Below are 14,407 nucleotides of genomic sequence, written 5' to 3'. Positions count from 1 at the left end.
ATGATAAAAAGAGAATTTTTGATGCGGAGTGCTACTTGGCATAATTTCAATGCAAATCTTCTTAATTGTGATATGAATATTCAGATTCGAAAGATTCAAGACAAAAGTTTATATTGACATAAAAATAATAATACTTCAAGCATACTAACAAAGCAATTATGTCTTCTCAAAATAACATGGCCAAAGAAAGTTATCCCTACAAAATCATATAGTCTGGCTATGCTCTATCTTCACCACACAAAGTATTTAAATCATTCACAACCCCGATGACAAGCCAAGCAATTGTTTCATACTCTAACTTTTTCAAAACTTTTTCGATCTTCACGCAATACATGAGCGTGAGCCATGGATATAGCACTATAGGTGGAATAGAATGGTGGTTGTGGAGAAGACAAAAAGGAGAAGATAGTCTCACATCAACTAGGCGTATCAACGGGCTATGGAGATGCCCATCAATAGATATCAATGCGAGTGAGTAGGGATTGCCATGCAACGGATGCACTAGAGCTATAAGTATATGAAAGCTCAAAAAGAAACTAAGTGGGTGTGCATCCAACTTGCTTGCTCATGAAGACCTAGGGCAATTTGAGGAAGCCCATCATTGGAATATACAAGCCAAGTTCTATAATGTAAAATTCCCACTAGTATATGAAAGTGATAATATGAGAGACTCTCTACTATGAACATCATGGTGCTACTTTGAAGCACAAGTGTGGTAAAAGGATAGTAACATTGTCCCTTCTCTCTTTTTCTCTCATTTTTTTTATTTTTTTATATTTTTTTATTTTTATTTGGGCCTTTTCTCTTTTTTATGGCCTCTTTTTATTTGGGCTTCTTTGGCCTCTTTTTTTTATTTTTTTTGTCCGGAGTCTCATCCCGACTTATGGGGGAATCATAGTCTCCATCATCCTTTCCTCACTGGGACAATGCTCTAATAATGATGATCATCACACTTTTATTTTTCTTACAACTCAACAATTACAACTCGATACTTAGAACAAAATATGACTCTATGTGAATGCCTCCGGCGGTGTACCGGGATATGCAATATGACAATGATGAATGTGTCATGAACGGAACAATGGAAAGTTGCATGGCAATATATCTCGGAATGGCTATGGTAATGCCATAATAGGTAGGTATGGTGGCTGTTTTGAGGAAGGTATATGGTAGGTGTATGATACCGGCGAAAAGTGCACAGTATTAGAGAGGCTAGCAAAGGTGGAAGGGTGAGAGTGCGTATAATCCATGGACTCAACATTAGTCATAAAGAACTCATATACTTATTGCAAAAATCTAGAAGTTATCAAAGCAAAGTATTACGCGCATGCTCCTAGGGGGATAGATTGGTAGGAAAAGACCATCGCTCGTCCCCGACCGCCACTCATAAGGAAGAAAATCAATAAATAAATCATGCTCCGACTTCATCACATAACGGTTCACCATACGTGCATGCTACGGGAATCACAAACTTTAACACAAGTATTCTTTAAATTCACAACTACTCAACTAGTATGACTTTAATATTATCACCTCCATATCTCAAAACAATTATCATGCTTCAATCTTTTCTTAGTATTCAACACACTCAAAAGAAAGTTTCATAAATCTTGAATACCAATCATATTATTATTAAGCAAATTACCATGCTATTAAGAGACTCTCAAAATGATTTAAGTGAAGCATGAGAGATCAATAGCTTCTTTAAAACAAATCCACCACCGTGCTCTAAAAGATCTAAGTGAAGCACATAGAGTATTCTATCAAATTTCAATTCATTTATGGCTCTCTCAAAAGGTGTGTACAGCAAGGATGATTGTGGAATACTAAGACACAAAGACAAAAATAATACAAGACGCTCCAAGCAAAACACATATCATGTTGGTGAATAAAAATATAGCTCCAAGTAAATTACCGATGGAAGTGGACGAAAGAGGGGATGACTTCCGGGGCATCCCCAAGCTTTGACTTTTTGGTGTCCTTGGATTATCTTGGGGGTGCCATGGGCATCCCCAATCTTAGGCTCTTGCCACTCCTTGTTCCATAATCCATCAAAAGAATTCACCCAAAACTTGAAAACTTCACAACACAAAACTTAAAGTAGAAAACTCGTGAGCTCCGTTAGCGAAAGAAAACAAAAGACCACTTCAAGGTACTGTAATGAACTCATTCTTAATTTGTATTGATGTTAAACCTACTGTATTCCAACTTCTCTATGGATTATAAACTATTTTACTAACCATAGATTCATCAAAATAAGCAAACAACACACGAAAAACAGAATCTGTCAAAAACAGAACAGTCTGTAGTAATCTGTAGCTAGCGCAAGATCTGGAACCCCAAAAATTCTAAAATAAATTTCTGGACGTGAGGTATTTATCCATTAATCATATGAAAAAATAATTAACTAAATAGCACTCTTCAAATAAAAATGATAGCAGTTCTCGTGAGCGCTAAAGTTTCTGTTTTTTACAGCAAGTTCAACAAGACTTTCCCCAAGTCTTCCCAACGGTTCTACTTGGCACAAACACTAATTAAACACAAAAAACACAAACAAAACAGAGGCTAAATAATTTGTTTATTACTAAGCAGGAGCAAAAAGCAAGGAATAAAAATAAAATTGGGTTGCCTCCCAACAAGCGCTATCGTTTAACGCCCCTAGCTAGGCATAAAAGCGAGGATAGATTTAGGTATTGCCATCTTTGGTTTTAGAGAAAAAGAGAGCAAACTTGTTATCTATGGAATTAATCTTTCTATTTTGACAGAGTACATGTCCATTAATGGTAGAAGAAAGATTAAGAATGTTGCGGAAATTGGCATCTAGGCTAGCTTTTATCTCTTTAATGGATCCGTTTTGGTAAGAAAGCAAGAGAGATGTGATTTCAGTTTTCTCATTAATGGGGTACCCAAATATAGTTTTCATCCTCTCATAGGTATCTATGGGGCCCCCTTCAAGAAAACCCCCCTCGAAAATAGAATCTAAAACTTGTTTGAACGAAGCGGGTAGCCCAACATAAAAGCTTTTTAAGTAAACCTCAATTTGATATTGGGGTACATAGCTAGCCCGGATCCTTAACAGCCTATCCCAAGCATCTTTCAAAGATTCATCAAGTAAATAACGAAAAATTCCAGAATCATCTTCATCAAAATTACTAAGGTTCTCATTGATAACTCCGGCAAGTTGTTCTATAGCATTCCGATTTATGAGTTTAGATAAGATAGCAGGATTGTCTAAAGCACTAGAACTTGGGAGAGAACCCCCAACTCTTTTTGGTTCTGACATGGCGAGGGAAAAGAGGCAAACAAAGAGGGAGGATAGAGAGAGAGGGCGAATAAAACGGCAAGGGTGAAGTGGGGGAGAGGAAAATGAGAGGAAAATGGCAAATAATGTAATGCGAGAGGTAGGGATTGTGATGGGTACTTGGTATGTTGACTTTTTGCGTAGACTCCCCGGCAACGGCGCCAGAAATCCTTCTTGCTACGTCTTGAGATTGCGTTGGTTTTCCCCGAAGAGGAAGGGATGATACAGCAGAGTAGCGTAAGTATTTCCCTCAGTTTTTGAGAACCAAGGTATCAATCCAGTAGGAGGCCATGCTCAAGTCCCTCGTACCTGCACAAAACTATAGCTACTCGCAACCAACGCGATTAGGGGTTGTCAATCCCTTCACGGTCACTTACGAGAGTGAGATCTGATAGATATAATATTTTTGGTATTTTTGGTATAAAGATGCAAAGTGAAAAGTAAAGGCAAAGTAAAAAGCAAAGCAAGATTAAAGTGATGGAGATTGAAATGATGAGAATAGACCCGGGGGCCATAGGTTTCACTAGTGGCTTCTCTCAAGAGCATAAGTATTCTACGGTGGGTGAACAAATTATTGTTGAGCAATTGACAGAATTGAGCATAGTTATGAGAATATCTAGGCATGATCATGTATATAGGCATCACGTCCGTGACAAGTAGACCGAAACAATTATGCATCTATTACTATTACTCCACTCATCGACCGCTATCCAGCATGCATCTAGAGTATTAAGTTAAAAACAGAGTAATGCCTTAAGCAAGATGACATGATGTAGAGAGATAAATTCATGCAATATGAAATAAACCCCATCTTGTTATCCTCGATGGCAATGATGCAATATGTGCCTTGCTGCCCCTTCTGTTACTCGGAAAGGACACCGCAAGATCGAACCCAAAGCTAAGCACTTCTCCCATGGCAAGAACTACCAATCTAGTTGGCCAAACCAAACGGATAATTCGAAGAGACTTGCAAAGATAACCAATCATACATAAAAGAATTCAGAGAAGATTCAAATATTATTCATAGATAGACTTGATCATAAACCCACAATTCTTCGGTCTCAACAAACACACCGCAAAAAGAAGATTACATCGAATAGATCTCCACAAGAGAGGGGGAGAACTTTGTATTGAGATCCAAAAAGATAGAAGAAGCCATCTAGCTACTAACTATGGACCCGAAGGTCTAAGGTAAACTACTCACACTTCATTGGAGAGGCTATGATGATGTAGAAGCCCTCCGTGATGACGGCCCTCTCCGGCGGAGCTCCGGAACAGGCCCCAAGATGGGATCTCGTGGATACAGAAAGTTGCGGCGGTGGAATTAGGTTTTTGGCTCCTGTTCTGATCGTTTGGGGGTACATAGGTATATATAGGAGGAATGAGTACGTCGGTGGAGCACCGAGGGGCCCACGAGGCAGGGGGCGCGCCCTAGGGGGGGGGGGCGCCCCCACCCTCCTGACTGCCTCTCCGATGCCTTGGCGTAGGGTCCAAGTCTCCTAGATCACGTTCGATGAGAAAATCACGTTCCCAAAGGTTTCATTCCGTTTGGACTCCGTTTGATATTCCGTTTCTTCGAAACACTGAAATAGGCAAAAAACAACAATTCTGGGCTGGGCCTCTGGTTAATAGGTTAGTCCCAAAAATAATATAAAAGTGGAAAATAAAGCCCAATATAGTCCAAAACAGTAGATAATATAGCATGAGCAATCAAAAATTATAGATACGTTGGAGACATATCAATCACCATGACTCTTGCATAAGGGTAGAAGATAAAAGTAAAAGATAGGCCCTTCGCAGAGGGAAGCAGAGGTTGTCATGCGCTTTTATGGTTGGATGCACAAAATTTTAATGCAAAAGAACGTCACTTTATATTGCCACTTGTGATATGGATCTTTATTATGCAGTCCATCGCTTTTATTTCTTCCACATCACAAGATCGTATAAAGCTTATTTTCTCCACATTAATAGATGATACACATTTAGAAGGCAACTTTTATTGCATGCACCGATGATAACTTACTTGAAGAATCTTACTCAATCCATAGGTAGGTATGGTGGACTCTCATGTCAAAACTGGTTTAAGGAATGTTTGGAAGCACAAGTAGTATCTCTACTTGGTGCAAAGAATTTGGCTAGCATGAGGGGGAAAAGCAAGCTCAACATGTTGGATGATCCAAGACAATATACTTTATTTCGGATATAAGAAAACATAACCCATTACGTTGTCTTCCTTGTCCGACATCAACCTTTTAGCATGTCATATTTTAATGAGTGCTCACAGTTACAAAAGATGTCCAATATAGTATATTTATATGTGAAATCTCTCTTCCTTCAATATTCTTTCATGAATTGTTCAAGTGACCAATTCTACGTTTGCTAACTTTCAAAAAGTTTACTACCTATACTTATTCTATGTGAAGTCATTACTCCCCATGGTATAAGCATATGAAACATATATAAATTCAGATTTATGATATTCAATTCATTCAACCATTTACTCTCAGGATATATGTGAAGCACGTGAGTAAATGACAAACTACTCCAAAAAGATATAAGTGAAGGACACTGAGTAGTCAAATAATTAACTAGCCATGGGAGGATTCTTTTTTTTTCATTCAAGATTTCAGATCCAATGATTTTATTCAAACAGCCAGTAAAATTGAAAATACGCTCCAAGCAAAACACATATCATGTGACGAATAAAAATATAGCTCCGAGTAAGGTATACCGATAATTTTGAAGACGAAAGAGGGGATGCCTTCCGGAGCATCCCCAATCTTAGGCGCTTGAGTCTTCCTTGAATATTTCCTTGGGGTGCCTTGGGCATCCCCAAGCTTAGGGTCTTTCCACTCCTTATTCCCCTCATATCGATATCTCACCCAAAGCTTGAAAACTTCAATCACACAAAACTTAACGGAACTTCGTGAGATAGGTTAGTATGATAAAGAGTAAACCATTCACTTTGGTACTGTCAAAGACAAGGCTCATAATTGTTATCACACAATGCCTACTATACCATATCATTTCTACAATTTGTATTGAGAAATATAAGCCATAGAAATTAGAAAACAAGCAAACCATGCAATGAAAACAGAATCTGTCAGAAACAGAACAGTCTGTAATGATCTGAATACCAACCATACTTCTGCTACTACAACAATTCTGAAATAAATTGGTGGACGTGAGGAATTTTTCTATTAATCTTTTGAAAAAAGAATCAACTCAATCGCACTCTTCCGTAAAAATGGCAGCTAATCTCATGAGCGCAAAGTTTCTGTTTTTTACAGCAAGATCACATTAACTTTCACCCAAGTCTTCCCAAAGGTCTTACTTGGCACTTTATTGAAACAAAAGCTATAATACATGATTAATACAATAGCTTAATCATGAGAACACACAAAACAGTAAGGGTAAATATTGGGTTGTATCCCAACAAGCGCTTTTCTTTAATGCCTTTTAGCTAGGCATGATGATTTCAATGATGGTCACATAAAAGATAAGAATTGAAACACAAAAAGAGCATCATGAAGAATATGACTAGCATATTTAAATCTATCCCACTTCCTATGCCTAGGGATTCTGTGAGCACACAATTTATGGGAACAAGAATCAACCCTTTCGATAATCTATCGTTGATTTATTTTTCTTATCAGAGCTAAGTTATTAATATTCTCGGTTCTGTTATCGCTAGTTTCTCATTAAGGCATACTCTCGGTTCTGTTATCAACAAGTTATGTATAATATGTATATGCTGATATGCGTGGCATCACTCAAATGTGTGTATTCCTGCTGCTGAATTGTAGAATCAGCACTCTGTTTTCTTTTCAAGCCTCTCTCGAAACTATCTTTGAGAAAAACACTTTACTAAGTAATGATTTCTTCTTTTCTGTAGTATTCCTCAAGTTTATAACTAAACTGATAGATTTTGTCTACTACCTATTAGGTATGCTATGCAAAATAAGTTTTCAAGTAACTACACCCAAGCATCAGTGATGAAGTTGATAATTTTCATTTTATCTCAGGATTCCTCCGTTCGCATTTATCTCCTTTTATGGTCAGTGGTGAAGAGGGTTATATTCCTAACTATGTAGAGATCATTAAGGGAGTCAAGCTGCTTCTCAGAAGTGTTGGGACTATGAGATCATTAAGGGGCATTGAGCTGCTGCCCAAAGATATACTTACTTCATTGCTTATATATTCCAACCACAGGTTGACTATATTTATTGTGAGAATCTCATTCTTTATATCATGTTGGATCATCGATCTTGGAATTTGTAGAGCCATTTACCATCGAAGGATGTACTCACAGAACACAATCAGTGTAATTGTGCTTTTCTACACTTCTGTCCAGAGCAATGGTATATGTATTCTGTATTGTACGGCTATCCTCTAATGCACTACTCAACCTCTAGTCTCTTAATATACAAATGACTTGATCTAATTATTATGAAAGACCTGTGGAGTGTGTTGCTTTCTATATAAATAACTCGCTATAATTTTGATTTATCATACTGTGTAGGTTTTGATCTATTCCTTTTTGCCAAACTTGATGCTTCGAGCTTTCAGCTACGACTATACTGTTTTGGATCTTGCAGTTGGGCCGGGCAACGCGCGCCAGGACGCGCTTCCTATCTAGTCCAATATGATTCCAGCCTGTTTTCACTTCTGCCCATGTATGGCCCATGACCTCCTTCGGCCCATATGAGGCCCTATGTAACTCTTGGCCTATTAACGGCCCGTGGTGAAACTGGCCTGTAATGAACAGTGTATCACTTTACACCCATTAATGGCCCGTGGTGAAACTAGCCCGTAAAGAACAGTGTGTCATTTTATACCCATTAATGGCCCGTTATTCGTTGGGCCGTTTCCAGCCCATGTTATCTTTCGGCCTTCTCAGAGCCCATTTATTCTTGGGCTATTTTCCAGCATTCTTTTACTTACGACCCGTTACTGTCATTTTCTGCTTGTGGGCCAAATTCAGCCCATGGTTACAGTCGGCCCGTTTGTGGTCCGTTAATACGTTGGGCCGTTTTCATAGCATCATCAAATACGGCCTATTAACGATGGCCCGTTATGGTCGGCCCATGAACGGACGATTCCAACTCTAGCCCGTTTATGGCCAGAATGCAGTCTGTTTGGCCCATGTTTGGCCAATTGATCATACGGCCCGTATAAGGCCCATTGATTATACGGCCCGTAGAAGGCCCATTGTTTCTATGGCCGTAGAAGGCCCATTGTTTCTACGGCCCGTAGAAGGCCCACTGTTTCTACGGCCCATAGAAGGCCCACTGTTTATACGACCCATAGAAGGCCCACTGTTTCTACGGCCCGTAGGAGGCCCAGTGTCACTACAGTAAGTATTAGCCCATGGTTATTGTGGCCTAGTTTTAAAAAATAGGTTATTGCAGCCACTAGCAAACCACAAAAAAAGAATTGCACTGACTACAAGCAAACAAATAAACAAGACAAGAAGGAAATAAATAAGCAAGCAACTTACACTAGGCTATCACGGCTATTACACATATTACATCCATTGGGCATCAAAGTTCGCCACCAGTGCAAATATAGGGAACACGGCAGCATATAAATGCCACAGCAAAACAAGTCCAGAACTGAAACCACTTCAGAAGAGCCCAAGAAACAATATCCTGGGTACCCATAATGCTGGCAAGATGCTTAGCAAGCTTATTAACTTTCTCTTGTTTGGCGCTTAAGTCCTCCAGCGCTTGTTGTTGCACCAGAAAGTATGCATCTAAATTCTGCAGGGACTTCCTTAGTCCTTCGGCTTCCTGTCGCATAACATCTGATCGATGTCTTTCAACTTGAAGTTGAGACTCAAGAAGCCGAACTGATTCAGGCAACGACTTCGAAGAGCTGGTGTCAGCAGTGGTAGCCAGTAACTCGAACACTACATCAAGACAGGACTTTGGGGTTGTCTCAGTGTCTTCAATATAGTTTTTATCAGCTTTCTTGGAGACCAACAGGGATGTCTCACTATCTTGAACCTTATCTGCATTACTTCCTTTACCATTGCATAACAGGGTACTCTTCTCCAGTATTTTATCCGCGTTCTAAAAGAGAAACAAACAAACACATCTCAGGTTTACAATGTAGTATATGAAACTCATTTTGGTAAACCAGTTCAGTAGTAAGGTGGACAGGATAATAGCATGAAACAAACATATATCTATGTAGTATGGTCACTGTATGGTCTATATCATTCTAGTTTATGCTGCCAAATCAAGATAGATACAGTTCGAATCATATCTATTTAAGACAAAGCAGCATAGACAAAATATAAGTGTGGGAAACTACACAGCAATAACAACACTTGTAATGTGCATGACATGAGAACATAATTGTTTATTCAATTGAAACTGAAATCAACATAGAGCAAGTTACAACAGCAAACAGCCAAACACGTTGAAGAAACAAGTTTAAAACATACCTGTTGCGCCATTGGAGTTTCAATTGCATCCTTCAAATTTGAAATTAGTTGGTATCAGTAAATACAGTGATGCAAGAGCAAAGAAGTATGAACCATAGCTAGGGAACCTGACCTGAGAACAATTCTTCTTCTGCTTTAAGCATTGACTTCGGGTTCGGAGTGGTGGTCCTCGTGATTTGGGCACTGCAGTTGCCTTACTAACTGCTCGTGTTTGGGTGCTTTGTGGTGGAGACGGTGTTGTGTCAACGGGAACCAGGTGTCTATCTCCTAGGGTTGGGGTTAGAAGGGTGTAGCTGGTTCTCTGTCCAACTGGGTAGGGGTACAATCTGCATGAGTGTGGGTTATGTGTGGTGGGGCTGGTTCTTGGCAAGTACAACTGTGGTTCTATCTGCATCGACAAGTAGCACGATCTTTTCTGAAGACCGTGTTTTTACTCCCACAGATACTGCCATCACTCCCTCCAATTGAAATGGCTGATAAACAAGAAAAGTAATTGAATGTACAGACATTGTAAGATAGACAGGTGCAATGGATAGTAGGGAAGAAAACAGGGCATGAAATAATTCACATTTATGTTGTCTAAGCAAACAGAATAGCAGGACATAATTTCACATATGTGATGGCTAATTAAACAGGATAGCATGACACAATTTCACATGTATGATGGCTAACTAAACAGGATAGAATGACATAATTCAAAATATGATGACTATGTAAACAGGATGACATGATATAACTATACGATGTGTCTATTAAAGTGGTTGGCATGCCATAAATCACAAACATGCCGTCTATGTAAACATGGCATGATATAATTCACGGATAGAATGACATAATTTAAAAGATGATGACTATGTAAACAGGATGAGATGATATAACTATATTATGTCTTTAGAAAATGGGTTGGCATGCCATAATTCAGATACATGCTGTCTATGTAAACATCATGGAATGACATAATTCAAATATATGATTTATATACTAAGGAAGTGAGCAGAGGGCAATCGCATATATGATGTGTCAACTAAGTAGATGGCATTCAATATTGTGTATATGATGTAAAAACTAAGCATTGCAATACAACATATGCATTATATGAGTAATATAACCCTGCCAAGTTTGAGCATACAGCTCAGGGGGATAATAGGACTGGTCATCTGCCTCTGAATCCTCCTCTGAAGAGCTATCTGTAACCAGCAAGATATCTGCTTCAGCAGGTAGCATTGTCTTCTCTCAAGACCTTGTTTTCACTCCAGATTTCTCCATCACCAATTCAAATGGCTGATGCACAGGAAGAGCAGTTGAATATACAAACATTGTCGACAAAAGCAATGGGAAATACAAAAAAAGGATGGCATGATATAATTCACATATATGACGCTTGCCTAAACAGCATGGCATTGCATAATTCACATAATAGTGCCTTGCAACAAGATAACATTGCATAATTCACATATATAATTTCTTGCAACAAGATGGCATTGCATAATTCACATATATGGTAATTAGACACTAAACAAGTGGCATTCACACAAAGCATGTCTAAACTAAGCAAATGACATAGCAATGCAAGATACCATACGCACGATATGAGCAACATAACCCTGCCAAGTTAGGGCATGCACCTCGGGGGCAAATATGACTGGTCATGTGTCTCTGAATCCTCCTCTGAGGAGCTATCGGTAACCAGCAAGACATGCACTTCGTCAGATAGCATTGTCTGCTCTGAAGACCTTGTTTCCACTCCAGATTTTTCCGTGACCGTGCCGAATGGCTGATGCACAGGAAGAGTAATTGAATGTACTAAAATTGTTGACAAATTTAACACGTAATAAAAAATGATGGCATGATATAATTCACATATAAGATGACTGGCTAACCAGGGTGGCATTGCAAAATTCACATATATGATGCCTGGCTAGACAAGATGGCATTGCATGATTCACATATACGATAAAGAAACTAAACAGATGGCATTGACACAAAGCATGTCTAAACTAAGCAGATGACATCTTTAATGTATACATTAAGCAATGCAAGGCACCATATGCATGATATTACCAACATCGGCATGCCAGGTTAGAGCGAAGACCTCATGGGGTAAAATAGGAGTGGTCTTCTCCTTCTGAATCCCCCTCAGAACAGTTATCTTCCTCTTGACTACGATCCGAAATGGGTGGAGGGGGCTGCCTTTGCGCACACCATGGAACGACGTCTGCATGAAATTTTATTGCCACGCAAGGCTCGTCTATTTTGCTCTACATGATCAGTTCCATTGTGTACAATAACTGGCATGCATAGGAATAAAACATAGTGTGATTATGTAAGGAGTGCATGCACAAATCCAGAGTGATGGTAGCAAAGTGTGGATAGACCCAAAACCAATGATAGCAGGTAGATAATAGCTTCAGTTAAAAATACAGATAATGGCTCCTTTAATGTTTGTTTGCACCCAACATGAAACTCATAGACACCGGAGATTAACCAGATAGTAGACAGATAGTACTGATAGCTGCGCCAATATGTACCCCACAACCATTTAAAAACTCAAGTTTCAGCATTAGTTTGGACCTGACTCGGATTCTAATAGGTGAACACGATGATAATGTAGCATGTCATCATATTAAGCGACGCATAATGAAAGCAGACACAGAAGAGTGTGACCTCTCTTGTGGACCCGTGTAGTCCTCAAGGTCATCTGCTTGGTTGATGATGGTAATGTAGTTGCCGTGGCTGCCAGCGGCGGGGAAGAAGATCTGAGGCGGCGAAAGATAGTCTGGAGAGCGGATCCCTGCTGTGGTGAACCCTTTCGTTGTTGGAGCAGCTAAGCTGGGGTGGAACACAGCGCCGCAGGAGTAGGACAAACCACACAAGGTTTTCTTTGACACATATTTGTAACAGAAGTAATTGAGTAAGGGCTTGTTTGAATTTGAGGATTCTAACAATGCAGGGATAGGAAATAGACAGGAATAGGATAGGAATGCACGTGCAAAACAGAGAATTTAAAAACACAGGATTTCTGTCAATCTGGGTGTTTGATTCACAACAACTGGAAGATCACAGGATGCAAAAAAGCATGGTGAGATTAAGTCAAACCACAAGAAAATGTATGGTTATAATGCTATTATGCTACTATCTCTTAGTCTTGTGCTTGATGAATAGGAATATGAAAAGGAGGAGAAGTGGAAATTAGAATTCCTACGGTTTTTCTTTCAAGGAGACACTAAAGGAACAAATCCTACAGTTTTCCTTTGCTCCATTCCTTTGCACCAAATTCATGAAAAGTAGTACCATAGGAAACTTTCTAATTCCGATGTTTTTCATTCACTTTTCCTTTCAAGCACTAGCGATTCTAGTAGGCAGGCTTGAGCAAGGAAAATCCTACACTAAAAAAATGTTTTTGTGCTACTTCTATTACTTTGGACCTAGGCCACTGCCATACTAGCTCAACTCCCAGGCCCATCGACAAATGCACAGCTCAAACACGCAGAGATAAATAATGATGGCGTTCAAGAGAGTCCATCACGGATAGCTAAGTTGCCTGGTACCTCACTACTTGTCATATAGTAGGATAAAATAATCGTATTTCCCGTTACTACGAGTGCTCAGTGGACAATATATATAACATGTAGAGTAAAAAAGAGATGCAACAAGTGTACAACCCCTTTGGCGAAGCCATATCAATCTCAGCATGATTGGGTTGGCTGGTGAGGATGCTCCGGCTGACTTGGCTGTCGGAGGAGGGGAAGAAGATCTTAGGCATCTGGAGATGGAGCCCGAGGTACTGCTCCGCTGTGATGGAGGGTTTCGTCGTTGGAGCAGCTCCGGTGAGTTGTACGACGCCGAGGCTGAAGTAGGACAAGAGAGACAACGAACAACGTTAACCTGAGTGGAATTCTAATAGCATCTCCAATACATGACGTAAAATACATAACCACAAAGTGCTAGATGTAAAATACATCAGCCGCTCATCTCTGAACTTAACTGTCGAAACTGAATTTAACTGTCGAAACTGAACTTAACTGTCGAAACTGAACTTAACTGCCGAAACTGAATTTTGCTATCGAAACTGAACGCACTAGCAAGGTGAGGCTACACGTCGGTCCACTGACTTTTTCATCTCTGGTCAGTCGATTTTGCAGTCGTTGGATACGAAATCAAGGGCCTGTGGTTCATCTTCAACCTCCACCCCCCTGAGCCGCCAGCCACCACCGGCCAAACAGCGGCCCCCCGCCGCCCGCGACCGGCGGTGCGCCGCCCCGCCTGCCCCGAAAACACTCCCCACCGCCGGTCCGCCGCCGCCCCGGCCATCCCTCTAGCCCCCCCCCCCCCGTGCCGAGCTTTTTCTCCGGTGATCCCCACGCCACCGCCACGCCAGCGCCCCGCCACCGTCGGCGACCACCGCCCCATCCTGAACCCTAAGATAGATAGTGGGGTACCTCTCTGGCGAGCCCCCCTCCTCGCTGCAGCTTGTTCTTCCTTCACCCCGGCGAGCCCCCCCCCCCTAAAAATCGGCTGACACAAAAGTCGATTCAGTCGACTGAAGTTTAGCTAAATTGGAGCAGCATCGCAAGCAAGAGCAAGAGCGAGAGCAGCAGCGCAAGCAAGAGCAATAGCAAGAGCAGACCAGGCAGGGGACCGAGAGCAAGAGCAGA

At 40.5% G+C, this 14,407-nt stretch overlaps 1 long non-coding RNA gene across 1 annotated transcript; it reads left to right on the top strand.

The window, feature by feature from the left end:
• Positions 1-6,924: 6,924 nt before the first annotated feature.
• On the top strand, positions 6,925-8,184 carry LOC147976001 (uncharacterized). The gene is made up of 2 exons (XR_015602103.1): positions 6,925-7,247; positions 7,327-8,184. It is a non-coding gene; the product is annotated as an uncharacterized LOC147976001 (long non-coding RNA).
• Positions 8,185-14,407: the final 6,223 nt, after the last annotated feature.

This window comes from Triticum urartu, chromosome 4A (genome assembly GCF_056163025.1).
Source record: "Triticum urartu cultivar PI428250 chromosome 4A, HENAU_Tu73, whole genome shotgun sequence".
Classification (NCBI taxonomy): domain Eukaryota; kingdom Viridiplantae; phylum Streptophyta; class Magnoliopsida; order Poales; family Poaceae; genus Triticum; species Triticum urartu.
The sequence above is the reverse complement of the archived record's forward strand: the minus strand, read 5'-3'. Positions and strand labels throughout refer to the sequence as shown.